Source organism: Ambystoma mexicanum, chromosome 6q, assembly GCF_040938575.1.
Source record: "Ambystoma mexicanum isolate Mex_15411 chromosome 6q, UKY_AmexF1_1, whole genome shotgun sequence".
NCBI lineage: Eukaryota > Metazoa > Chordata > Amphibia > Caudata > Ambystomatidae > Ambystoma > Ambystoma mexicanum.
In genome coordinates, this window is record NC_090937.1 from 300,700,444 (window position 1) to 300,727,372 (window position 26,929).

Here is a 26,929-nt window from a genome sequence, read left to right on the forward strand (position 1 = left end):
CTCATACCAAACCCAGACACAATATTATGAAATATACCACAGAAGTGACATGCTTCACAGTCATTGATTTCAAGAATGCGTTCTTCTCCATCCCATTGCACCCAGAGCCACAGTATCTGACTGCGTTCACGTATCGCGGGATGTGGTACCAACATACTCATTTACCACAAGGGTATTGCAGGTCACCTAGTGTGTTCAATAGGGTGATCCATATGGACCTAAGCAAATTGGAAATGTACACACAGTCATCCAGTACATGTATAATCTCCTGGTGTGCAGCACAAGGGAGGACCAGTGTAGGAAAGATTCAGTTACACTTCTGACAAGGCTAGCAGAGAAGGGGTACAAGGTAGACAAGGATATATTGCAGTACTACCAAAAAGAAATAATGTACTTAGGATGGATAATATCAGTAGACAGCAGGAAGATAACTCCAGAGACAGCACAAGTGATATACAGCACACCACAGCCACGCACGGTCAAGCAGATGCAGCAGTTTTTAGGCCTGTGCAATTAGTGCAGGGCTTCAGTCTTTGATTACTCCACATTTATGAAGCCCCTTGTTCAGGGATTGAAAGAAGCAGAGAAGGTGAAAGGCCCCATAAAATGTACATCTGAAATGAATGAGTCATTCACTGAATTTAAGGAAGCGTTAGCACACGCACCAGTTCTGGCAACCCCAAATTATAAAGAAAAATTATTTCTATGTTCACATTTTGGTGGCACAGTGATGACAGCTGTCCTCACTCAAAAGAAGCTACAGGGACACAAGCCCCTGGCCTACTGCAGTGGTCTCCCAGACCTGGTTATGCTAGGCCATTTCCTGAGTGAACAAGCACTTGCCACAGTGTCATTCACTTTTTTTAATACTAGCAAAGTCAATATCCACATTGACAACCAGAGAGCATAAGGGTATGAGGATATTTTGTCCAAACCAGCAATTGAGGTAGAGAGGTGTCGGGTCATCAACACAGCAACATTCATAGCACAGCCGGTGGAGGTAGGGGAGCATGTGCACGACGTATCCTCATACATGTACTGGATGAGTGGCTACCAGCCGGTACACAATGATCACAAAGGAGAATTTCAGGTATGGGCTCAGATGAGGTTGCCACTACATTATTCAGCACAAGCATCTGAGCTGACAACCCTGATAATGGTTGTTAATATGTCAGAGTGGCATGCAGTCAACATATATTTATATTCAGCCTACGTTGCATCCATGGTGCATTTTCAGTTGGCCCTTTGGAAAGGAGAGTTAGTGTCCTGGTTGATAGAGGTACTCCCTGCCGAACTGGCAATAATAAAATGCAGTGGCCACACTAGAGGCATAGATTTATTTTCACAAGGCAACGATTAGGCTGACTCTGCAGCAAAAGAAGCAGCCCATTTACCATTAGACTTGCCTTTGAAAGAAAGGGGATGAAGCACCTTTGATAGCATTGCTGCAAAGACAGCATCCTACCCTCACTGACCCATTTAACGCATTGCCCATTGTCCAAGTGATTGAGATGCAGAGGGGTGCACCCCAGCAGGGACCAGAGTTATTAAAAATGAGGGCCTGCTCACTGTCACCTAGAGACTTGGTGTGGAGACAGAACAGTACAGAGAAGCCGGTAATGCCCCAGAACCTGCTCCACACAGTCCTGGATCAGCTGCATTACCCAGAACATGGGCCTTTTAAATAAAATTTATTGATGTATACGTGTCTTACAAATGGCCAATAAATAAATAAATAAACGAACATGCAGCTGCAGAGATTAACGAACAATGGTTTGTGCATAATTTACAAGAATTGGTAACTGAATTAATAAATGACGGCGTAACGTGCCAAAAGTACACAGCAGTACAAACACTTAAAACTATTAAGGCAACATTACCATGCCTTAGTGCATTTGCATACTGACTATGTCAATGTATTGCTTATAGGTAAATGATCGTCGTGGCATGTCCTTTCTCATATTGGTTTGAAGCTGGCCCATGTGCTCATAATGATTCAAAATCTGCAGCTAAATGTTTTGTCCGTGAAGTATTCCCAAGGTGAGGGGTATGTGATGTGTTGAGGTTCAGCAATGGACAACATTTTGCCAATGAACTCTTTAAGAAGGTGATAACCCTCCTCGGCAACAAGCACAAAGTGTGTTCTGCGTACCTATCCCAAGCAACACACTTGTTGATCGCCTCAATGGCCTGCTAAAAGAGTGCCTTGCCAAGCTGTCATCGACACTTTGGTAGAATTTTCTCTACTGTCTTTGTTTGCACTATGCAATCCCCCTAGCGCAGATCATCATTTGACTCTGCACGAAATCTTCACTGGCAGGAGAATGCATACGCCTCTCACTCCTGCCTGTACAATTGTGGATGCTAACAGCTCTGCCCAACTCCTTGGTGACTAATTTAAAGTATATTTGAGTGAGCTTATGAAATCTCTCACCTACATCTCACGTCAGGTGCGACCATGTCTAGGCAGGCCTGACAACCCAGCATCAAGCACAGACACTCCAACTGCACAAGCAGAAGAGACATTTGCAGTACAGCCTCTCCTCTATCCTGGTGAGAAGATCCCCGTCAGGAATTTCACACGATCTTGGAAAGAACCACGAGATGCTTCACTGTAACCAACTGCACTCCAACAGCGGTGAAGAAAGCAGAGAGGCACCCATGGATGCATCGTTCATACATCCACCCAACAAGGCTTGCGCTCCCCTCACAGGAGAAGAAATGGGAGCCAGCTGATGGGAAGTATTTAGCAGCTGTCCATTCTTTTTTACTCTTCCTTTTGCCTGTATAGCAAACCTTTGAACAGCCCGAAGGACTTGCACCAACTGGAAGTAGTAGGAGAGAGAAGGACACTGGGGGTCATTATGACCTGGGCGCAAAGGGGATAGTTTGAATAAAGTAACAAGGGAATGGATGCCAAAGGAAATTAGCAAAAAGCAGCTGCTGGACGAATATGTGTTGATCGAGAGATCGATCGAAGGGGGGAATGTTGTAAAGGTCCAGATCCAATGTTGCCAAGGGGGGGCACACATACCAGTTGCACAAGTAACGTGGTGATGGCAAGAGTAACGTGGTGGTTGACATCAGGGGTGGGGACGTCATTGAACATGGCGCTACTTCCATGAAATGACACCAAGGCAGGTGCAGCATGAGAAGTCCCAATTCAGTGAAGGGTCGGTGCTTTGGGCATAGTAGGGGTTACTTGCATAGAGGGGGCTCTGGAGAGGGGTGCAAGATGCTGTAGAGAGAGGGGTATATGATACTGATGATTTTGAGCAATATATAAATAATAGAGAAGCCATTTTGTTTGTAGGCTCACATTAGGGAAGCATTTATTGTAGAAAGATACTAAAAATAGCTGCAGGGCTTTGTGTGACAAGCAGCGTGTATTTCTTAAGCACTCCTCAAAAACAATGTGCTAAAATGTTGCACGGCTGAAGATTCCCAGGAGAACGCAGCTACAGTGAAGTCACTCTAAAAGATACTTTCGAGACCAATGAGCTAGGCACCTGGGTGCGTGAGGAGAATTGGCAGAGAAAGAGAAATTAAATACCATTGATTAAAATCCAGCCATGGTGTGGTTTCGTTTTTCCAGACCACTCTTGGCAGCCAGGCGTGAGAAGGGAGCTTGGGGGTCAGAGCGTTGGGTTTGGAGTTAGGGCGCACGGGACGAGGAGCTTTGTTGTCCATAGGGTGTGAGGAAGGGTTTTGTTGTCCATAGGGTGCAACATTCTATGGTGTCCTTGCTGATGTCCGTGGGGCACACCATTAGTCTGACTCAGTGTGAATGTTTCACCCATTGCCATCTTCAGCCATGTTGTACATTGAACATTGTCAACCAATGGCAAACAAGTGTTTTTGACTGATCAGCACAATCACGTAATCGAGGGGTGGCGTGGGAAGGTTTTTGACATCACAAGGGATGTTAATGTAATTTTGCCCAAAAGGTGTATTGTCCAATTAAGGTCACTCAACATATATTTTGATATAGGGGACTGACGTAGCTTCACCAATTAGCTCCTGTGACCTGCCTTAAAAATGTAACTAAAATGTTGTACGGTAATTTGGAAAATTATCTATACAATGTTCAGCTGCAGTGCGCGTCATCAACAGCTCACTTCATTCAGTTCAGTTCCAAGGGGCTGTCTGAACCGTGCTTCCCTACTGTTCGGTTCCAATAAATTTGCGTTACTTCTTGCTTGGTGTACACTCTGTTCCTTTTGGACTACTTTTATTCCCTGCAGTTACTTTTTGGTGGAGGTACCCTGGTACACTTTCATAACATTATATTAATGTGTCTGTACATTGATGATATCATGATTGTGTGTAAAGATGATGTGCATAAAGCAATTCATATGTAGAATGGCTGAACGGTTGAGACCCCCACCTTAGATATCCGGGTACAATCAGCTCCCCAGAAGTCCATTTTATGGACATCACTATTTTCTCACAAGATGAAGCCTTGAAAGTACATCCGTTTTCTAAACCAACTTCCACTAACTCTTTATTCAGATGTGACAGCTTTTGCCCCACATCTCTTAAAGGATTTCGGGTTGAATGACCGAGGTAAAAATATTCGAGGGAGAAATGACCGAAGGTTATTTGTTCGAAATAACCTTCGGTCTTTTCTCCCCTGAACATTTCACACTTGGCCAAACCCCCGCCCATACCCCCACCCACACCCCCACCCCCACCCGCCTACTTACCTTTCATTACGACAAGCCGTGACCCTGCAACGGCTGTTCCCTTTCACTTTCGTGATCGGGAACCGGCACCGCAGGATCCTTTCCTTTTATAGTATAGTGAGCAGGGGTTGCGGAAGACACCCCCGCAGCTCCTGTAGTCCTTTAATTAAATTATTATTATTTTGTTCAGGACTGAGGGACATCTGCGGGGAACACCCCTGCAACCCCTGCAGCCCTTTTTTTTGGGATGGCTGCAGGGGACACCCCTGCATGCCCTGCTCACAATATATTGAGCAAGGGTGCGGGGGACACCTTTGCAGCCCCCAGCACCGAATGCGTGATCTAGTCAAACTTATTCGGCCATTCAGAATTTTCGAACAGCCGAAAATTGCCCAAATCATGCATTTGGATATTTTTTGGCGAGCATTTTGGCTAAACGTCTTAAAGAGAACCTACCTTATGGATAATTCCTAAGATTATATACAGATAGCACTAATGCAGAGGATTATGAGCAAGAAGAAATTATTCTAAGTTCTAAATTGAGACAAGAAAGAAACCCTTTAAGATTGACCAGGAAAGCAGATGAAGGAGCTAGTTTCACTCTATTTTTAGAGCTCATGTGATTTTTGATACATTTCAACATAGCCATGTCTGTTAATTTTCATTCATCACATTTCTCCTCTTTTAATATGGCGTCTGTGTAGTCACTTAGGGCTTAGTAGAGTTCATTGTTGAACCTCTCCTCTATTTCATGCCACACCGCATGTGATGGGTGATGGTTAAACAATTAGTGTGATCTACAGATTATAGCGCAATGGTCTTAGTATGCGCTTTTAAAAAATTGACTACTTGCTGTAAAAAAAAATTGAATATGGTTCTGTTTAACCTTCAGACTCCATGTGATATAAGCGAAACAATGACAAGATTGTTTCATGTGACAATTGTAGCTGGCTGGATTCTTTTCCTTTCTGCATGGCGGTAGCTTTAGCCACCAAGGGCTTAACGGATGTTTCCATAATGTCCTATTTCTCTTTCTATGGCAAACATCCAATAGGCCACATAGCATGTGACTGCTAAACAAATAAAAACAGTTGGGTACGAGAGCCCCTCCTTGCAAGGACACAATCTGTGCATGTCACTTCAATGAATAATGAATAATGGATCAAATTAGTACTTGCTGGGAATTATGTTGCAACAGAATAGAGACTTTTAGTTTAACGCTATTATAATTTGGGATCAATAATCTAGTCATAGTTGCCCCAGAGGAATGGCTCATGTTTTATCATATTTTGCATACAAAAAAACATCAAGATCAACAACTATGACTTATGAAATGCTGCAGTTCTTTGGCATTTTGGACATGACCATCATTTAAGAAACTCCTTACTTTGAGTAACGTATCCAGGTCCCCACGATAGAGAGGACAGTGATTACTTTTTTGACATAGTTTATGTTATGTTTCATATTGGGGTTTTGTAATGAAGACCGAAGTAGATTGGTGATAACAGAATTTAGGCCCTCCTTGCTTCTCTCTCTCCTCATAGGCGCTGCCTTGAAATGTGGAAGGCTAGAGAGCATGTCCAAACAGTTTTAATGAACTAATATTTCCATTATTTAAAACATTGAGGTGTGAGTTGAGTTCAAATTAAGTCTTGTACTGTGGTTTATTTGGTTGCACAACACAATTGACTCTCAATAGTGCAATTGTGTCTGTTTGCATTTTTTGCGTGCTTACAGGGAGCATAAAAAGATTGATGCACAACAAATAGTTTCACCCTTGAAGAAGGTCCTGTAGTGTGTATGCAGTGTTAATAACGAAAAATAAATAACGAGAAGCACTATATTTGGGGGGGGGGTGTAAGGGGTTAAAAGGGCTGTGGGGGAGGGTAAAAAGGCTGTAGAAACGTGGTGATTGGGGGGGCCCAAATAAAAAAAAGAGTTAAAGTGTCACTGAAAATGTATGTGGTTATTTTGGTTGTCGTTATAAACACATGGAACCCTGTAGTGATTCTGGAGGAGTGACATATTCGGAAGCCACCGGGCCTGGGTTCCTGTGGTCCCCCAGGTCCCTGTTCAGCCTCTAACTAAGAAGTGCAAGCATCATTCGATGCCCCCATTTCAGCCTCCACATCTGCATCAGGCCCCCTGTTCCCTAGTGGACCCTGACACAGGTACAGGGATGGACACTGTCACGACCACAAACGACCACAAAGATATTGTCGCAACTGGTGGTGGTTCTCCGCATTTGAATGCTCCACCTAGAGCATCCCCACCGGACGAGGTGGGGTCGTTCCATTCCATTACCACCAGAGCCTCTCAGCTTTTTCAGCTTGTGCCCGGAGAAACCAGGAAGGAGGGTTTGTTGTACCAGAGGCACGAGTCCAGGAGCAAGACAATCATGGCAATGCCCCATCTAGGAAACATGTGGGATGAGTGCGGGCCCTCATGAAGAAAGCTTGCACAGCTCCAGCCAAACGGGATAGGCTGGAGAAGAAGTACCGGACTCCGCACCCAAGGTCTGACGTTGCAACAATCGCTGGATTCGGTAGTGTCGGTGGCCGCGAGTAAACAGTCGGCTAACACATCCTTGTCGTCTTCAGTCCCTCCGGACAGTGAGGGGAAGAAGCTGGATGCCATAGGAAGGAAGGTGATTTACACTCCGGTGTCCACGATCAAGGAAGCCAATGCACTGGCGATCCTAGCCAGGTATGCCAGGGAGCTGTGGTACAAGCCGGCCCCTATTCTGTAGTTCCTCCCTGACGATAAGAGAATGGAGCCAATCGCTTTTTTACAAGAGGGGGACATTGTGTCCGATCACGCCATTACAGTGGCGTTGGACATCACCGACACAGGGCTCCGGCAGATGGGGAACGGTATCTGCCTTTGTCGACATGATGAAGGCCACAAATTTCCAGCAGGAAGTCCAGGCGAAGGTGTTGGACATGCCCTTTGATGGAGAGAACTTGTTTGGGAAGGTCATCGACAAGTCCCTCCAGGCCATCAAGACAGATACGGAGATGGTCTGTTCCTTGGGCACTCTCCAGCAGCAGCGTTCTTCTTTTTTCTCCTCCAGGGGAAAGTCAAGCAGGTCTTCCAAGGGTTTCTCCTCTTCGTACCATCAGCCTTCCAGATCCACAACCCAGGAAGCCTACAGAGGCCGTTCTGAGGCCTACGGTAGTGGAGATCAGCAGCGCCGTCGCCCACAGAGGAGGATGCCGGCTCTGAAACAGGCCTGAACCGGCCGGGAGGTTGGCCCTCCATGGGTACACCCCAGTGGGGGGCCCACTGAAATTAGTCAGTGAATAGAAGAAGATCACCACCGACAGATGGGTGCTGGACGCTCTTGCCCAGGGACACACCCTGGAGTTTCAACACAGGTGTCCGCAGATCCCTCCAGTTGTCGGTCAGGAGCAGCACATTCCTCAGCTCCTGGAAGAGTTACGGGCAATGCTGCAAAAAGGTGCGATAGAGCTAGTTGCCCAACAGCTCCGGGACTCCGGAGTTTATTCCAGATACTTTCTGGTCAGAAAGAACACAGTGGGCTGGAGACCCATCTTAGACCTGCGATGTCTCAACCAATACTTAAAGTCCCAACATTTCGAGATGGTCATGTTGCAGCAAGTGCTCGGCCAACTGGTGGAAGGAGACTTCTTGACGTTGCTGTACCTGGAGGATGCCTATTTCCACGTCCACATTGACAAGTCACATTCAAGGTTTCTGCCTTTTGTAGTGCAGGGCCAGCACAACCAGTTAAAAGCCATACCTTTCGGATTGAATTTGGCCCCCAGAGTGTTCACAAAGTGCATGGCACCAGTGGTGACCCATCTATGTCTACAGGGCATACAAGTATGCCCGAACTTCGATGCCTGGCTCCTCCGGGCCCACTCGCGAGAGTGGGCCGTTGGACACACAGAGGTGACTGTCCAGCTGCTGACAGATCTCGGAGTCTCTATCAACTATCCAAAGTTCTGCTTGACACCATCGCAGAACACGCTGTCCCTTGGAGCTAAACTCGATATGGTGTCCTGCCTGGCGTCACCCTCGGAGGAGAGGGTAGCAGCTATTCAAGGGAAGGTGCAGCGGCTGTTGTCGATGAAGACTGCCATGTGCAAACAATCAAGTCGTTGCTCGGAATGATGTCGTCCTGCATCTGTCTCATCCGGCTCTGTGGGTTACAGATGTGACCTCTTCAGGAGTTCCTGGACGCTCGCTGGATAGAGGTGCCCAGAAGCTTTGCGGACAAGATCCCGCTCGATTAGGAGTTCCGTTGAGCGATAGTGTGATGGAGCGTCTGCTCCAACATAGTCTGGGTAACAGGGTTTCAAAACCCTGCATATCAGGAGACGGTCACCACAGACACTTCCCTGGAAGGCTGGGGAGCCCACACTAGACGTCTGCATCCCAGAGGCCAGAGGCTTCCAGAGGAGAAGGATCTCCATATCAACATCCTGGAGCTACGGGCAGTGTTCTGGGCCCTCAAGTCATTCCTTCCATCTCTGAAGGGCAAGGTGGTGAGGATCTTCACAGACAACACCACCACAATGTTCTACATCTAGAAACAGGGGGGCACTCGATCCCCAGCGCTCTTCAAGGAAGCTCAGGACTTGTGGTGCTGGGCCGTTGGTCAAGAGATGTTCTTTGTTCCTTTTCACCTAGCGTGAGTCAAGAACAGAGCTGTGCTCCTGCCACGAGTGGGAACTTTGGCAGGATCAGGTGGACCGCATCTTCGTCAAGTGGGGCAGACCCCAGATCAATCTGTTTGCGACGGCGGTGAACTCCAAATGCCAGAAGTCTGCCAGCAGGTTCCAGCAACCCATGAGCACTGGGGGACTTGCTCTCCTTCCCATGGGAAGGCCTGTTCCTGTACGTGGTTCCTCCATTGCCTCTCTCCTGCTATAAATCATCAACCCACTCAGACAATGTCAATGCAGGATGATACTTATCGCCCTGGCATGGCCAAGGCAGATTTGGTACCCGGACCTTCTCAGCGTGTCAGCATCGCCTCCGGTAAAGCTGCTGGTAGTTCTGTATCTTCTCACCAGAGAAGGAGGCTCATTCCTGCATCATGAGGCAAGATCGCTGAACCTGAAGGCTTGAGTCCTGAAGCCCTAGAGTTTGGTGGATACGAGTTGCCTGTGGACTGCAGATTGATCCTCGCCAAGGCCAGGGCATCATCGACTTTGAAGTGCTACAGTCACAAGTAGAAGCATTTCGCTACGTGTTGCCAGTCGCAGAAGATTACCCTGCTGAGGGTCACGGCCCCGCAAATTCTTCCATACTTGCTCTCCTTGGCCAAGGCCGGTCTGGCACACGCTTCTATCAATGTGCATCTGGCGATGATCTCCCACTACACCAGGTCTCTGGGAAGATCTTTACTGTGGTCTCACTGACGGTGAACGCTCCTGCCCCGGCATGGGAACTCAATGTGGTTCTGACAAGGCTCATGGGGCCCCCCTTCAAGCTGATGCATCAGGCCCCTCTCAAGTTCCTCTCGTGGAAAACGGCTTTCCTAGTGGCCATCACCTCTGCCAGGAGGGTGGATGAGATCAAAGCCCTATCCTGCAAGCAGCCATACCTGACTTTCCACGATTCGAGGGTGGTGTTGGGGATGCACCTCTCTTTGATGCCGAAGCTTCCATCCTCAACGAGCCTTTGGTGTTACCTGTTTTTTTCCCGAAACTTTTGTCACCGGCTGAAAGGGCCTTGCACTCGCTGGACGTTGCACATGCCTTGAAGTTCTACGTGACGCGCATGAAAGGTTTTCGGAAGACTTTACAAATGTTCCTGAACTTTGGTCTTGTGAACTATGACAAAGCCTTGTCTTAGGCTTCCATTTCAAGGTGGCTCTCCTGCTGCATCATGCATTGTCATCAGTTGGCGAACCGACCGTTGCTCGGCCGTTACGAGAGCCCACCCCACCAGAGCGATCGCAGCGGCGATGGCGCTCCTGTCTGGTGTGCCCCTTCTGGACAGCTGCAGGGCTGTTACGTGGAGGTCCTTGCACACCTTCACGAGGTTCTACTGTGTTGACAGGGATTTCAGGGAGGAATCCAGATTCAGCCAAACAGTGCTACGATACCTGTTTGCTTGAGGTGAGTCTGTTCCGGAGGTAAGAGTTAATTGCTTCTTTTGAGCCCTGCCACCTCCCATGGTTTTGTAATGTGTATTGCTATGTATTAGTTATTCATGAGCATGTGAATCCATGCCAAACCCCATGCTGGAGAAGGAACAAGTTACTTACCTGAAACTAATGTTCTCCAGCATGGGTCTGGGATGGATTCACATTCGAACCCTCCCTCCGACCCCACTGTGGCTCTTCTTGGTCATACTGCCACTTTAAGTGAAACAGTGTTTTCTTTTACCGAGGATTCCCAGCCTGACGACCGGGAATATTCATGAGCATGTGAATCCATGCCAGACCCATGCTGGATAACAATAGTTACAGGTAAGTAACTTATTCTGTTCTGAACTGGTTGCTCTGAAGTGCATCACCTTCCGGATATTGCAATCTCCGAGATGCATCCGAGCTCAGCCCCCTGGCCATCCTCTTTTTAATTCCATATTCAGTACATTGGCCGCCCCTGTGTCAAGTCTAGGTTTGCGTACAATGACCGCCCTCCACCACATTCAAAATGAGCCTATTGATCTACCCATAGCCCATCCAAACTCTTTGAGTTTGGATGGGCTATGGGTGAGAAAAACAAACTCGGCCATCCTTGAGTATATTCAGGTTGCTGTATCGGCCAACCACAAAATAATCTGCTTTCTGCTAAGCATAGCCCACTGGCCCCTTCAGACCACAGCAGAGTGGGTTTTGGCAATGAGTTTAGCCTTTTCGTTTGATCTTGGTTCATTTTGGGTGTGTCTCTGGTTTCGGCGGTCCATTTCTGTGTATCTTACTTGTTTTGTGGTGGGTGAATTTGTGGCTCATATGTTTTCTTCAGCTTGGGAGTTGAAGAGCCAGCTTCCTGAAATTTAGGTGATCCTCTGTTGTATGCATTTCCTTTGGGACGCAGTTCGAGAGTTTCATGGCTGTGCAGGAAAATGATGATCCTCCAAGCTTTTGTTTTGAGTATTGTTTTGGTTTGGGAATGATGTTGTTGCTGGATCTAAGTGTATGTGCTGGTTTGTAGATAATGATTTTCTCCTGTTTGAATTCCACACCTTGGCCGGGGATTGCGCTCTGTGTTATGTAGAGTATTTTGAAGGTGATTCACTTTTTGACTGGGAGCCATTGTAGCATCCTCAAGCCTCAATACCGGTGATACAAATAAAATATCATATCATAGCCTCAGAACTGGTATGATGTGGTCTCTTCGGGAGAATTTAAGGAGAGGTCTTGCAGGTGTGTTCTATATTCATTGTAGTTTCCTCAACAGGTATTCTTGCATCCCAAGGTAGATACGAGCAACAGTGGATATTTCAAAAGGAAAATCAAGAGTAAAGGTCACACTGCTTCCATAAAAATGAACGAGATAGTAAAAGGCAACTGGACAAACAAGAAGAAACAGCAAAAAAGGATAAACACTTTGGCAAATGCAAGTCTTTCCAAACTACTTAGTTTGAAGAGCAAGAAGCCAGGGAGAAGGTACAATTGGGGGATGTGTTAACAAACGCACAGTAACAAGAAACACATTTATGAATGATATACACATATTTGAGGAAAGGCAATGCACAAGGGAGAAAAACAAGGAGAAGGAACAAAGGGAGATGACTCAACAAATATTACGAAATCCTGGCAAGGGAACTAAAGTTTAGGAGGTAACAGCCATAAGGTCTGCAAAAAAAGATCAATCACATTGTACAATCTGCATGCTATATAAACCAGTGTAGCCAGCAGCTTGTTTGGTGTAGCCCACAGATTGCTCAGAACTCTGTATTTCAAGGCTAATGGCAGCCCATAGACTCCACCCTCAGGCTGTACCGGCTGTTATGGGCCAGTTAACCTTGTGATTGACCTTGCTGAGCTTGGGTCTTTAGGCGACTTGTACAGTATTTGAACTGAGTCTATAAAACTTAATTAGAACCTTCTTCTTTCTGATGCTTTTCCTCACAGAACAACCCAAAGTACTCCCGGACATTGCTCGCCGGCAATATAAATGGGTGAACAACTGATAATACCAGTGAATAGCCAAGAATTCATAAATGTGAAAGGACATGTGCAGTACTTGCAGAATGAAGCAATTCCATGGACAACCAAAATGGGTGAGATTAAGGTCATCTATATGACAGTGAATGCAATAAATCAACACACTGAATAGAAGAGCATACTTGGCTATGGAGCATCAACGTGCAAGATGTTTACACTGATGACATCCAAGAATACAGAAACATGTGTCTGAAGTTGCCAGTGGCACTCTTATTCAGAGGAGAATGTTCTAGCATTTCCATGCCGGGCTGTTCCTGTAGGCGGGACCAAAGTGAAATGCTACGGAATATTTCTGCCCTGGTATGGTATAGGGGCCCAGAATGGGATTGTAGACCTGAGTGGACACCATTGCAAAGAACAGGTGATTTGGTTGTGTCTGTTCTCAGTAAAGGGGGCTTGCACATCTTTTACATTAATCTAGTAAACTCTTGAAGTGGTGTCCTAATGGGCACATGATGATTGGAAAACAGAGCTCCTTCCATGAGCTAGTCCCAGAGGACTATCTGATAAAATGTATTAATAGGGTAGGCAAAGAGCAGGGGGCATAGCAGTTATTCATAAAAATGCTCCGCTAATCTCACATCTACATGCCCTTGACTGGGGAACGGTGCCCAGGCAGGGCAGTTAACATTTAACCTGTCTATCAGTGCCTCTATCCACATGATCTTGGGTTATAGACCACCTAGCCCATGTAGACCATTTCTGGAGAACCTTAACTCATTTCTAATTATAGGAGGGAGTAAATATAAGAAACTAATGTTGATGGATGATTGGAATATCTGGTTAGATGATTCTGTAAAACCAGACTCAAAAGAGTTAGGGGAACTCTTAGACATTCATGGTTTACACCCTTTAGGGACCCAATCTTCCCATGTAAAAGGGCATTGCTTAGATGTACTTATAGCTAGGGGTACCTATGCTTCCCTGAAGGAGGTCAGGCCAATTCATTGGTCTGACCATTTTGTACAGTTTCTCTCTTTGACTTTGCCTAAGGGGGACAAGGTCAGTGCTAATGATAGACTGGGCGCTTTTTCCCGGAAAATTAAGGATTTGGACAGAATTACTGGTGCGGAAATTAACGAGGCACTTGCCTCCACTGACCCTTTGCTTTCGAGCAAAGAATTTCTTGAAGTAGGAGCTCTGATCTTGTATGTTATTTGCTCCAAGGTGGCCCCTTTAAAATCTAAAAAGACGAGGACCTCTAAACCTTGGTTCACGCAGAGTCTAATCTCCCTGTGTAAGATGGTGAAGCGGACAGGAAAGAAAGTGGCAGGAGAAACAAACATTGAAGACAACAAACAGGGCCAAGGGTGCTTTGATTTTCTATAAGCATGCCATTTTTCAAGCTAAGAAAGATATTCTTTGCAAAAAGTTAAAGGCTGCAAGTAACTTACCTAGGGAGCTTTTCTCCATTTTTCTAAATTCTGTAATCCTAGTTGTAAAATTACATTTATTGAATCTTCCTATGCGCAGGCTAATCTTTTAAACTCTTTTTTAATTGATAAAATTGAACTTATTATGGCTGATATTGCAATTAAAACTCAGGCTTCAGTTGTAACTTCACCTGGATTGATAACCGTTCAATTTTCAGTGAAATTAATTGATTCACAGATGCAGAGCCCATTGCCCACTTTCATCAAGTATCAGAAAACGAGGTAAACCGACTGATGGAGTCTCTTAAACCTACCAACGATTCCCTATTTCCTCTTCCTGCCTGTGCAGCAAAGCATTTATTTTCGGATTTAACTCCTTTTGTGACCAGGTTCATCAATAAATCTCTAATGAAGGGGACAGTACCTCATAATCTAAAACATTCTATAATTACACCTCTACTAAAAAAACTACTCTATTACTCTGTTACTACTCTACTACGCTATTGAACATGTTCCATTCGGGTTTCAGACCGAGATTTGGAACCAAGGCTGCCCTCCTATCCATACAGGATACTTTATTGGGGGTAGCGGATCAAGGTGATTTCTCCCTTTTGGTGATGCTGGACTTTTCCGCAGTCTTCCACATGGTGAACCATCATATTCTCCTGGACCGACTGCAACGGTAGCAAGGGTTTCTGATCACGCAACTGGTTGGTTTAAATCATTCTTGACAGATCGTCATCAGCAGGTTAGATTGGGTGAGTTTCTGTCAGACTTCATTAAGTTGAACTGTTGAGTCCCGCAGGGATCATCACTCTCACCTTTACTGTTCAATTTGTATATGCGTCCACTGACGGAGATTTTGAGACAACATGGGATGAGTTTCCATTCCTATGCAGATGACGCTCAAATCTTCATCAGGATTGTGAATTTTGATGAAGCATTTAGTAGACTGGGGCGGTGCTTAGATGAAATTGGTCATTGGATGTCTAGTAATCAACTGAACCGATCCTGTTTGGCCCAAAACACCTACTTACTGCTGCCAAGAAACTGCCTATCCCAACCCTCCTAGTAACCCATCTAAAATTCATTGCTAAGGTCAAGAACTTGGGTTGTGTTTGTCAGGATGATTTAGGCAGCGAAGGTTAGGTTGGAGCCAAGGTCCAGGTGGTGCACTATGCTTTGAGACTCTTACGGCAGGTACTCCCCTACAACCTTAATGAGCATCATGCCTCGGTGGTGGGTTCCCTGACAAATGCACATCTGGATTACTGTAATAGCCAGTTGATCGGGATTTCCATCTAAACCAGTCCAGAGACTCCAAAAAGCCCAGAATACTGCAATTAGAATGATCTTCAAGCTGGGCAAAAACGCCCATGTCTCACCTTCTCACCGTGCTCTACAATGGCTAGCAGTAGAAGATTGCATTAGATTTAAGGTAGCTTGCCTTATCTTTAAATGAGTTAATTGGCTCGCTCCAGCATACTTGAGGGAAAAGATCCAACTATATCAACCTTCAAGACATTTGCGATCCAGAGATTGTCATCTTTTGTCTATCCCTCACTCAGATTACAGAACAAGGTGAGACAGAAGATTTGCAGTCTTTGGGGGTCATTACGAGTTTGGAGGTAAGTAACTGTCCTTACCGGCATGGAGCAAATACTGTGTCCGTGTAGTAAAGAGCCCGCTAGTAGAGGGCTATTATGAGTTCTCGGGCACAAGCTTTGTGCCTTGCCGGTAACGACCTAAATGCCATGCCGCTAAAGACCCAAAAATCGCCCTTAGCGGCATCAAGGGAAGCGCAGATAGCACTACCACCATCCATGGATCTGGCATTAGCGGTGACCGTTATCAGAGCTGGCCGCTAATAGCGGTCACCGCTAATAGCGGTGACCGTAAATAAGCAGAACCGGAAGTAGCGTCATCGCACAGGAACGGGAAAGAGCATGGTGGCCATCTTTAAATACACAATCCATTGCCATCCTCAGCACCCAGGACCCACATCACCACCACACCTGCCCCAAAATCACCCAACAGCATATCAGAATGCCCAAGGACCTGAAAAAAGGAGCTGCGCGCATGCGCAAGGAGCGCTTATCTGAAGAAGAGCTGAACATGCTCGCGGACACCTTGGCCGAAAATGGGGAGGTTGTTTTTGCGAATGATATGCGTCAACCTGCAGATTTGCTCAAGAAAGAGATCTGGGCAGAGGTGGCGCGCAAAGTGAGTGCGGTTGGCACCACCCCACGCACTGTAAAAGACGTCCGGAAGCGCTGGGATGACCTGCACCTACGCGTCCTGAACATCCTCGCAGCAAATCGTCGCCAGGGCATGGCAACAGGTGACGGAGGAGCCTCACCCATTCAGATGACTCGCTGGGAGGAGACATGTGCGAGCACAATTGGAATGGAGGCAATCAAGGGAGTGGGGGATATGGAGCGTGGAGCCCCGTCATCGAGTGATGGAGGTAAGTGTCCCAAGATACCACTGTAATGCAAAGCATGAAGATGTCCCCCCAAACTGACAGTGAAATGATGCAATACAGGGGCCACCAGACACATGTACGCAACCCTGCCTACAGGCAGTGCACAGCATCATCTCATCCACATGCATGCTGCACCTCATACATGTGTCACCCAGATGTATCCCTGCATGACCTACCCATATGGCAAGCAACCTGTATGTCACTACTCCAATGGCAAATACCTGCCATTTCATTGAACTGCAGCAACCCCAATACATGCCTGATGCACGTAGACCCATCACTGATGCTGTCCCTCTATTGGTCCCCCACAGGCACACAATCTGACAGTGAGGTTCAGGGTCCCACGGAGCAGCCCACAACACCAGTGAAGAAGGCTAGGGGCACAGGGAGCAAACAGGCCCTCAACATCAAGGGGCACAGTGGAACCTGGACTAGCACACAAGCCCAATCCAACACACGAAGCTACAGCACCAATGTGCAAAAGGGCCACCACCACAGCACCCACGCCAGCCACCACCACACAGGAGCCAATGGCTGAAGGCTCTGTGTCCACTGCCAGAAGTAGAATCGGAGAAGCAGCTGCCACGGCACCCATGTCGGATGATGATGCACGCAGTCCGATACCCGGAACACCTACCGCAACAAGCCCACTGCAGTCACCCCACCTCTTCCCACCCAGCATACACAATGCCAGCAGCCATGAGCTGTCTGCTGTGGAATCATGGCCAGAGAGCTTCAGCCACACGGGGAGCATGCATAATGCAGCACCCTTGTCGCTTGCTGCTTCGACATCCACCGGTGTCAGGGACAGGCAAGAGGGTATCACGGTCATCCAACCGCGCAAGGAGGAGCTGACAGTGCTGGTGACCCAGCACATCAGTGAAAGCGGCCAGGCGAGGGAGGATTTCCGGGAATGTGCAACGTCCCTCAAAGCTGCCATTGAGTCAACTTCCACAAGCATATGCAATGAATTGGCGGCTGTGAGGCAGGTCCTCACCCGCATGGCGGATGCGTTGGAGGCCCTGCTTCCGCACAGCTGATCGACCAACCAACTCCTCGAATGCCAGCTCCACACAGACCAGCCCCCTGCGTAGGTCTGCGCGGAACTTGCGCAGGTCGGACATGGGGCCACCCGATGTTGGCAGTGGACAAGGGATGTAGGTGCAGCCTGCCATTCCGAACTATTGCAGACTAATGGTGCATGGAAGTGCACACCATGTGTGGGGAGTTGAGGGGGGAGGGGGAGAGGGTGTGTGGGGGAGTTGTAAGGAAGGGGGAGGGGGGACAGGGTGTGTGGGGGAGTTGAGGTGGTAGGGGGATGGGGCAGAGGGTGTGTGGGGGGGAGGGTTTGTGCACATTCAATATTCTTAATGTTCAATACACGTGTTGTAATATGAGAATTCACATGACCGGACATTGCTTATTGTGTACGTGTGCTTTATTGGTGAACAGTGTACAGTGTCCATGTCCCCCACATAACCAGTGCCCTGAGTCCCACCTCCATGGCACACTCCGCATCCATGTGTATTAGAAACATTGGTTAATCAAATTCTGGCGCATGGCACATCCCTCCTGTGCATCGCTACCTGCCTGATGTGCAGCCCCATCTCCTCCCTCCTCATCCCCCTCGTCAGGTGGTCGCAGTTCAACGTCAGGGGCAGAGGCACATTCTGTCTGATTCACATATTGTGAAGCATGACACATGCCATGATGATCTTGCCCACCTTCTCAAGCCCATACAGGAGTGCCCCACCAGACCTGCTGAGGCTGACAAAACTGTGCCTTCAAAATCCCAAATGTCTGCTCGATCACCACACGGGTACAGGTATGTGCACGATTGTAGTCCCCTTCATGCCTGTACTGCGGGTTCCGGACAGGGGTAAGGAGCCACCTCTTCAAGGGATAGCCAGCATCACCTGCATGGGTGCAACAATGGTTATGTGTAAGTGATTTCATCAAATGGGACCTGTATCAATGACACAAAAGCATGCATTGATTTCCTGTTTTCATCCACATATCCATGCATGAATTGAGCTACTCAAAGTAACTGCAATGTGTGAAGTCACATGATCGACAGGTGTGCGTGGCATCGTCTAGTGGACGCAGGGGTGTCCTATTCCTTGTGAGTGTTCATGCACTGTGGTTGCCCACACCGGTTGTTTCCATGATCCAGGTGATGTCTAGTTAATTGTATGCTTTGATGCTCTCACCGTTGAGGCCAGACTCTTGATGATCTGACATTCCATGCTTGATGTAGCCATGCTGGTATTCTGCACCTCTGTGATGGTGTAGGAGTGAGATTCTGTATTTTGGCCTCATGTGACTCCTTTGTACGCACGAATGGACACATGTCCGTTGTGATGCTGTTCTTCTGTAATTTGCATTGGCCATACTAACTGCATGTCGCTGCATTGTGTTGCAGGGGCTACGGTCTGATTATGTGCAGTGTACATGTGGATGGCAATGGAATGGTTGCAGTACCGCCTCATTTTCATAGTTGTGCAGCTTACGTCTTGCATTTAGGTGTCAGGTGCCAGGCCTAGTCTGTCCTGCTTTGGAGTATGGGCATAGTCCATCCTCTCACCTAATCTCAGCCTGGTGAAGTATGCATCTCCCACCCCATCTCAGCAAGGTGACGTGTGCATCTCAACCCCATCTCAGCCAGGTGAAGTATGCATCTCTCCCCCCATCTCATCCAGGTGAAGTATGCATCTCTCCCCCCCCATCTCAGCCAGGTGAAGTATGCATCTCCCCACCCCATCTCAGCCAGGTGAAGTATGCATCCCCCCCTCATCTCAGCCAGGTGAAGTAGGCATCTCCCCCCCCATCTCAGCCAGGTGAAGTGTGCATCTCTCCCCCCCCCATCTCAGCCAGGTGAAGTATGCCTCTCTCCCCCGCCACCATCTCAGCCAGGTGAAGTATGCATCTCCCCCCCCCATCTCTGCCAGGTGAAGTATGCATCTCCCCCCATCTCTGCCAGGGGAAGTATGCATCTCCCCCCCCAAGCATCTCCCCACATCACACTGCCATGTGCCTGACACGCAACTCACCGAGTAGCCAGGAACGTTGCCCTGCATGTCGCTCCATGTAGCGTGGTATCGTGGAGTTCCGCAGAACCATTGAATCATGGGTCGATCCGGGAAATTGGGCACAGCAATGTGTGATGATCTTGTTTGAGTCACATACCATTTGCACATTGATGGAGTAGTATAACTTACGGTTGCGGTACACTACCTCCATGGCATGTGGTACCAGCAATTCAACATGGGTGCAGTCGATGGCACCGATGCAACTTGGGAAGCCTGCCAGTGAATGAAAGCCAACTTTGGTGTTGGAGATCTCCTAGGCAATCCGTGGTAGGAATATGTGGTTGCCTGTGTGCTTCAGGAGGGCATGGAGCACTTGGTTCAGCGTGCGTGAGAATAATGGTTGTGATATGCCATGCATCTGACCTACTGTGTGCTGGTAGGTGCCTGTGGCCAGGAAGTGGAGCACAGACACCACCTTCAGTAGAGGGGGGATGGCGGTACGGATGTCTATGAGGCTGGCAATGTCGTTATGTATCATGTCCACAATGGTGGTGATGGTTTCCCGGTCCAGATGGTACAGGGTGTGGATCTGCTCAGGGGTTAGGCTGAATGGACTGGCTCTGATTCGAGGGATTGGGGCTGCCTGTGTGGTACAACTGCCTGCACTGGTGGGGCATGCTGTGCCTGTCTCACCCTCCTTCTCCCCCTGCGTCTCCTCTGTGCTGCCTGTTGTTGTTGTTGCTGGAGTTCCACTGCAAGCATGTCCTCCAGCCCCAGTATTGCTACTAGTATTGGAAACATTTTGGTGTGTTAATTGGTGTGAGAAGGGGTGCGGTGTGCTCCCTTTGTGCTGGCCCAGTCTGCATTGCCTCCACCTGTGATGACTATGTGCACCTGTGGCAGTTGAGAACAATGCACATGGCCATTTATGGGTGGTTCGCGATGCCGGTATTTACTCCATGCCGGTAAGGTATTTTTCAGGCTTCAGTAGGCCGTTATTTGCATGTCCGCCTGACTTGTGTTCAGCTCCTGTTTATGCCATGCCGGTATTGCCGGCATGAAGGGTTGCGTGCCCGCGCCCATGCTGCTATTAGAGGCACTGTTATTTACGTATTTACGGTGCCACTAATAGCGGGTTGGTGGTTCGTAATAGCCCGGAGTGGTAAGCGATGCCGGTAATCCTTTACCGGCATCGTTTTTCCCTTACTTTTCCCTTACATCCAACCTCGTAATGACCCCCTTTGTCCCAAAACTGTGGAATTCACTTCCGATAGAAATCAGGACACTCAAATCATTATACCAGTTTCATAGGGCCCTGAGAACATTCTTGTGCAGATAGGGTTATCTCATGCCTGTTTGTTTGTTTGCACCCCTTTAATGGCTTGGTTCCTCTTTACATGAATGTGTTGTTCCAACTGCGCCGCTATATGGTTTGGTCCGTCATGTGCGCGATGCAAATGTAAAAATACAAAATGCAAAAAAAATACAAATGATCTGGTACTTCATGATCATTGTCTTTTAAGTCCACTGGGATGAATGCATATATTGATTTCGTTTATATTTTTCATGAATAACAAATGGGGCGTAAAATCCGGCGGTAACGCTATCATGAGACTGGCAGCATTTACCTCCAGCTCTTAGCTGGGGGCAAAGGCGCCAACTTAACGCCCATTTTCGGGTGTAATTAGCGCTGCGCTATTAGTGCACGCTAATTGACCCGAAAATGCCCCATTGGGTCCAATGGGCCCAATGGGGAATACCCATTACCGCCCAACCCTTGATCCGGCGCTAATAGCGCCAGACCGGGTGACGTTAACGCTATTAGTGCGGGCGGTATCCGTGATGAGGCCCAATTGAAAGCTAAAAGGAGAAATGCCCATGGAGGGGTTAGTCTGCTGTTCATTTTTAAGAAACACGTTTTACTGTGAAGGCATAAAGGTTTCTTCCCACCTATAGGATGAAGAGCTCGGAGGAGAGCAGACGATTGTAAAAGAATGTGCATGGTAAGTTTGATAACAGCAGAACGCTGAAAGCAGCTGATCAAGAGGTAAGATAATGTACTGTAGTTTAAGCCAAAGGTACAACTGGTTAAAAAGGGTATTTTTACCCAAAAGATGTGATAATTTACACAAGCAGAATCAACGATATATCTTTTCATAGCGAGAACATAGACTCACGTTTGAAATCTTATGAGGATACACTTGAGTGACTGATGTGTAAATGTCTGTATGTTGAAAAGACCTTTGGAAACCTGTGAGATATACAAACAAGCCATTAAAAGGATAGTACACTTTCTGGCCATGGAGTTTTCTGGCCTCTGGCCTTCTGTGAGCCCAGAACCATGTATGATCGATAATGTCTTCATTGGAAAATCCTGGTACGGGAAGGATCAGGATCTAGCACACATAAACAAAACTGGGACCTCTTGTGCAGCAGGTCAATTTAAACTCTAATGCATTTAATTAAAAGAATGTGGCCAATCACAATTGATAACGAACCACTTCTCTACCATGGCCCTGCCCTCCCAAGGGCCTCATTACGAGGTTGGAGGCAGCCTTGCCGGTTTTACCAGCAAGACTACCTCCACACCCGCATGAAAATCCAGCACCCGCGAATGGGCAATTATCGGGGTATTCTGGCCCCGCCGGACCCGGTAATTACCCTTTCGTGGGTGCCGGTATATCCCTATTCCCATTTCAGCCCCATAGGGCTCAATGGGAATGGGGATGCCTGTAGCACCGGCACCGTGTCTACAGGCTTGCTGTGCTCGCGGTTGCCTTTCATTCCGCCAGGGCAGACCTGGCGGAATGAAAGGCACACGCGAGCACAACTCGGATTTTCCCGGTCCAGTAACAACGGTACCGGCAAGCATACCGGTACCGTTGTTACCGAACCAGCAACCTCGTATTTGTTTTGAGACAGGTCTCTTATCATCACATGTGCACCTCAAATCCAAAACCCAAAACCGTACGCATTTGCTGTTTATTATTTACATGCTTTAAAAAGCGGAATACCAATAATAAAGGGTTCAAAGTGATGCATTCCATTTCCATGATCTCTGCATGTTTGACACGAATGTTATGCTTAAGTGCAGATTTAATTTCATTGTGCATAACCCCAAAGAGCAATGACTAAAAGCAGGCGATTTTTATCAAAATGGGGGTCTATGTTTAAGTCTTTAAAGTAGTACGAACATTTAAAAGCCCTCAAATAGTCCTTTGTCGAGTACAAGCGCCTTAACTAGTCCTGAGTCTTAAGCTCACAACAATTGGTATTCTGGTACTGGTACTCCCACATGTACAAAAAGGAAAATAACACTGTGAGTGCCCTGCAGGAAGGCACACGTATATGTCCTAAAAGCCGGGAAGTGCGGAGCATCACCTATTGCACTGCACATGTCCTTCAAATGTTTATACAGGAGGAAAGTCACTGCACATAAAAATGGCACACATAGAAGGCCACAGAGACACCACGGGCAATCCATGGGTAGTTTACCTTTCTAATACAGGGGGTATGTCTGCATAATTTTGATGTGGGGCTAGTATAAGGAGAAAGTGGCCAGGGGAAACGACTAAGGACAGACATAACTAGGAGGAGAACATGGATCTAATCCCATAATATCTGATAAATCTACATACGTACAATAGGTGCACATGTGTTTGACATTGTCAGAAGAAAGGGATATGGAGGTGTCAGATGGTTAGGGGCATTGAGAGAATGGGGGTCCCTCTTCATTGGTTAATAAGTAGAGATTGTCCGGACTTAAAAGATTACACTTATGGGTCGGATTTAATGCCTTGGGGCGGGTGTTACCGTGGCGGGGGACAAGGTGAGGCAAGGTGGAAAGAAGCACATGGGGGCAGGATTCAGAAGGTCAAGAAGAGGGGGCGATTGCAAAGTTTGAGAGGGGGAATAGAGAGAGTGATTCAGTTAGCAAGGTAGGTAGGGGGGCAAGTCCATGGATAGATTTGTAGACAAGGGCTAGGAGTGTAAGGAGAGAGTGATTTTGGATGGAGAGTCACCCGGCGTGCTTCGGTGTGCAGAACTTGGCGAGTGCTTTTTTATGGCGATGAGCAAAGGTTAAAACTAGAGCAGGCTCAAACAGTAATTATGCTTGCTGAGCTCTAGGAAAGAAATTTGACTTTTTGTGGTGGGTGAGGTTGGGGAAGATTTTCTTTATGTGGAAAAGAATAATCTTGGCAACAGTAGAAGTTTCCCATATGAACCGCTGGAGTGTCAGGACTCCAAGGTTGCGATCCTTGGATCAATGTGTGATGAGATAAAGAGGGAGGGAGATGGGAGAGTGGGGTTGGTACTGAAGGCAGGGAGAAAGATGACTTCTGTCTTGGAGAACTTTAGCATCAGGCAGCACAAAGACATCCAGTGGCAGATGGCTGTGAGCCGGCCGGTGATGCATTCAGAGATAGCAGGGCTAAAGGAAGAAAAGAGAAAAAGATCTGGGTGTCACCAGTAAAGAGGTGGCAGTGGAAGACAAAGGATGATATGAGCATGCACAGAAAGGAGGTCTAGGGTGTGAAAAGGAGTGGGCAATGGGCTGGTTCTTTTTTTTTTTTTTAGAATTCTTTTGATAACATTTTTTAAACATGAACAACTCCAACATTCGCCCCCACCCCCTTTTTCCCCCCTCACCCCCCTCCACTCCCCGAAAAAAGAAAACCAACAAACAAACAACCCACTTCCAAGTGTTCCTAGGCGCTTTATGGCGCGATCAAGCCCAAAACTGTCACTGTAGGTCCAATAGCCTAAGGCGCTGCGGACGCCAACCAATCCTGAAAGGCTAACATATCCCCCCATTCACTTGCAAAGCTCTGCAGTGCGCTGTTCATAGTGTATGTCGCCCATTCCATCGCGACTATTTCCCATATTTTCCGCAGCCAGTCCTGAAATGTTGGTACGGTCGAGCTTTTCCAGTTCTGAGCAATCAGTGTCATTCCTGCGATGGTAAGCATCACCTGCGCTCTTTCTCTGGCTCTAGATTCCCATGCCGTATCATCGTGCAAAATGCCCATCAAGGTCAACTCCGGGGATCTGCTTTTCCCTGGACCAAAAGCCTGCTCTTGGGCTTGTCGATTTCCTCCCAAAAAGGTTCTATTTTTGGGCACCTCCACCAGATATGCTCCGCTGTTCACTTCGCCCCACACCCTCTCCAACAGTTACTTGATGACCCAGGATATAGTCTGTGTAAGCGGGCTGGGGTGTAGTGCCACCCTATATAATTTTGTACCATGCCTCCTGGGTTTGGGATGCTCTTGCTAATTTCGGAATTTTCTTCCACAGCCTCTCCCATTCCCTCTTCTCTATTCGTCTTCCCAGAATTCTTTCCCATTTATCCATAAAGGCCCAGCTTTGCCTTGGTGTGGCCTCATCTAGAACCCTGTACAGCTGCGAGATCAGCCCTTTTGAGCCATCAATAGACATTAAGAATTTTTCGAACGTAGTAGGTTCTGTGATGGCCGCCTCTTTATTTTCTGGGTGCATCAGCCAGTGACATAGTTGGTAATACCTCATTCTCTCTCCCTCACCCAGGGCAAAGTTCCTTTTACACTCGGGAAAGGAGCTGATTTCTTTCCCAATAAACATGTCCTGCATCCTCCTGCACCCCCTTCCTGCCATTTTTTTAAAGCTCCCCTCTCCAACCCAGGTGTGAAGTCCCCATTATTAAATATTGGTGTGAACGGGGACGGAAAGGTATTGATGCCTCTTAACCGGACCAGCCTATCCCAATTTTCTGCAACCAGACTAGTGATGGAGCTAATGTACATGTGTTTTGGCCGATGGTGTTTAGGAAGCCATAGGACCTCTCCTAGATCGTGTTTAGTTACTGCCCTGTCCATTTTCACCCAGTGCTTCTCTTCTCCTTGTTGAACCCACTCTCTGATAACCCTCAGATGAGCTGCCTCATAGTATTGTCTAAAGTTAGAGAGGGCCTGTCCACCCTCTTTCTTCGGGGGTGTGAGTTGATGCCCACTAACCCTGGCTTTCTTACCTTCCCAAATAAATTTATTTGTTATGGTTCGAAGCTCCTTAAAGAAGCTCTCTGGGACCACCTGGGGGATAGCCTGGAACAAATACAGAAGACGCGGCAATAGGACCATCTTTGTAGCTGCTATTCTCCCGAACCAGGAGACACAGAGGTTCCGCCTCCAGAGGAGGTCCTTCCTGATGTTTTTCACCAAGGGGGGATAATTGGCTTCGTACCACCCTTGAAGTGCTGGAGTTATCTTCACTCCCAAATAAACAATCCCACTGCGAACGGTGAAGATTTTTTGAGCCCTTCCCTCTCCTCTTTCCCTAAATTTAAATCCAATAGCTCAGATTTGCTCATGTTAATACGTAGCCCCGATGCCTCCCAAACCTTTGAGCAATAGTCTACTGGCCTTGCAATACTGGGATGAATTAGTGAGAGTGAGCAACATGTCGTCTGCAAAGGCTGCCACCTTGTGCTGGCTCCCCCCAAACGGAATTCCCCATATTAACCTTGACTCCCGAATGGCGAAAGGGGACAGCCCTGTTTTGTCACCCTTTGTAGCTGAAACTATTTGGATGCCGCTCCATTAACTACCACCCTTGCCTGTGGCCCATCGTAATTAGCTTTGACCATTCGCAGATAGGCCCCTCCAAGGAAGTGGTCTTCAAGTGGGCTGTGGAATGCTATTCAAGTTTCTGAAGCCCCTTGGAATCTTCACAGTGCTCTACCTATGCACGGACTACGAGCCATGCCCCCTTTGTTGAAAAACTCTTAAATTGTCCAGCTTGCGTGCTCCTGCGTGCACGCTCCGAGGAGGTGGTCTGAAAGTGGGCTGTCTGCTGTGCTCTGGAACGCTATTCAAGTTTCTGAAGCCACTTGGAATCTTCACAGTGCTCTACCTATGCACAGACTACGAGTATGGATCTTATAACTCTTGTAATATAATTTACAAGCCTAAGTATGAATTATAGGCTCTAAATACATTCTTTCTATATGTTTTTTATTTAGGCCACGCCCCTTTTTTGAAAAACTCTTAAATTGTCCAGCGTGCACGCTCCTGCATGTGCGCTCCGAGTAAGTGGTCTGGAAGTAGGATGTCTGCTGTCCGCTGCTCGCAGCACAGCTGCACACACCGAACGCCTCCTATCCTCACACAGGGCCATAGTATGTTTAGAAAGCAACCTGCTTGGGAGGTATTATTTCTTTTTCTAATTAGAGA